Raw genomic sequence first — 2,257 nt, 5'->3', positions numbered from 1 at the left:
GAACGTGGGTGGTTCATCCCTGTTTGTTTACCTGCCCACAAGGTGTTCTGTGGCCTGGCAGGGACCCATTCAGAGGCAGATGGGATGGAATAGCTGAGACATTGGCTCTGAACTGCAGAACACCTGTTGGCCCAGTACATGTAACAGCGCGAACCTCCAAACTGGTTGTTTCTGCCCGTCTCTACACAAGCACTAGCTTTGACTCCAGAATAGAAATGGGAAACATTGGGTTCAGTCCCATCGAAGTAACTCTGTCATTACATTATCGGGAATTTTGTACTCTTCCGTCAAAGGAAATGGAGTATTCTGGGGATTTTCAAGAAACGAGATCAGGAAACGAAACGAAACAAAGAAAATCAAGGGTGGAAAGATCTCAAACATGCTAATTTGGAAGAGGAGCTTAGGGAGACATTGGCAAAGTGCCTGGAACCTTTCACCATGCAAGAAAAAGAAAGACCCTCTTGATTGGGCACTTCACATGTTTTGTGGCGGTTTTAATTTTGGCTGTATGCTAAGTGCTGGTGAGGTGGCTCATGCCTTGTATTTATTTACAAAACCGAGCAATTGCCATGTCATGGAACAAAGCGGCAGGTGCTCTAAGGAAGGGTCACATAAGAATGGCGTTTGTCCTGACCCTTCCTTTGGATGGAAGTATAGTATCAGCTGTGTTGTATCCCCCTTTTGTTCAGTGCATTGCTGAAACAGATCAACCTTACTCTATGGATAACTGAAAATGTACTTTTTTGGACGTTTGGCTTCTGCAGGCTGCTGGGAGAGGTAAGTTAGGGGGGAAAATAAGTTTTGAAGTTGACTTGCTGTGTTGTTTTCTTATAGTAAAATAATAAAAAAGGAGACTTCAGTACATTTATAAATTCTTGACTTGGTCCTTCAAAGGAGGCCTGATTCAGAAACAACATTCTTATATTCTTTTTTATCCTTCATCTTTTCGATCTCTTTCACCTTATCCTTAATAATTATGCTGTATTAACCCTCTGGGCACAATACCCCAGATCTACCATTTCTTCTTACTTTGGACCAACTGAGAGAGGGTCAGCATGTTGAGCTTCATCTCATAATCTTTGAGATATGTGCTAGTTTTTGATCCCATGAGTACATGGCATTGTAGGCTTTGAAAAGTTTCAGTATCAGACCTCTTGCTGAGCTCTGCCTTGTACATAATGGATGGATCTTGATGATTTCTTAAAGGAAACAAAAGCAAAAGGAACAACCTCCAGGAGAAATAAACACTTTCTAAGATGTTGATCAGATAGAAAATGTCTTCAATCTGCATTTTTTAAAAAATCATAGTTGCAGGGAAGAATCCAGGAGCCAATCAACAAGAGGCAGTTGGAAACTTGAAGTTGTGCTGCTCTCCACAAGTCCAGATATAATTTTCTTTCCTCTTCTACCTTATCTCTTCACAATGCTAGATTTTTGCTCCAGTAGATGGGTCATTGGCTTATCTGATTTAGAAAAGAAAACCACATCATGGAAGTGGTCCAGACAGTGCTTCCTCTCCTCTCCCCACAGCCAGCTATTTCAGCAAGGAGGTGGGAAGCTGAGTCTCCCTGCTCAGTGGTTGAACGGTCGGCTGTAGGGGGAGGCAGGGAAGCACAGGTGAGTCTGTTTCTGCGATTGCCATGATGATGATGCAGATGGATGCGTATGTCATGGGGAGCCTGGTGAGCAGATTGACCTTGTCCTGGGTGGATGGAATGGAACGCCGTAGCATCTGTGGTAATGCACTTGATATTCGTATCCCCTTAACATCTACTTAGAATCAAACTGGACTTTGTTCCATCCCAGAGGCAAGGGTAGAGGGACATAACATGAATGGAGAATCTTCTGCTATAACCCAAACAGAAGTAAGAGCGTTACCGAACAATGTTTTGATGCATAAGCAGGGGATGTGGAGCCATAGGAGAGGGAAAAGGCAATTTAATATTCCAGCTGAGGTAATAGAGGTAGTGGTAGAGAGAGTCGTCCAATTTTAAAGCTGTCTGGGTGTTCAAATTACCTTTAAAAAGTTATTTCCATGGGTCGCATTGAGATAACCGGACTGATCTCACCTCCCTCCTCCTCTCCATTGTGTGTTTTTAAGCAGCTTCTAAAATCAATGTACGTTGTTGCTCCTTGCAATTGGCTTTCTGAGAAAGCACAGGCGTAACTGCGAGGGTAAAGAAAATGAAGCCAGCAAAATAGGAGATGGAAGCTGAGAGGGAAAGGAACAGAATATGAGAGACAGAGGAAACCTTGA

Source organism: Pogona vitticeps, chromosome 11 (assembly GCF_051106095.1).
Source record: "Pogona vitticeps strain Pit_001003342236 chromosome 11, PviZW2.1, whole genome shotgun sequence".
NCBI lineage: Eukaryota > Metazoa > Chordata > Lepidosauria > Squamata > Agamidae > Pogona > Pogona vitticeps.
Note: the sequence above shows the minus strand (reverse complement) of the source record.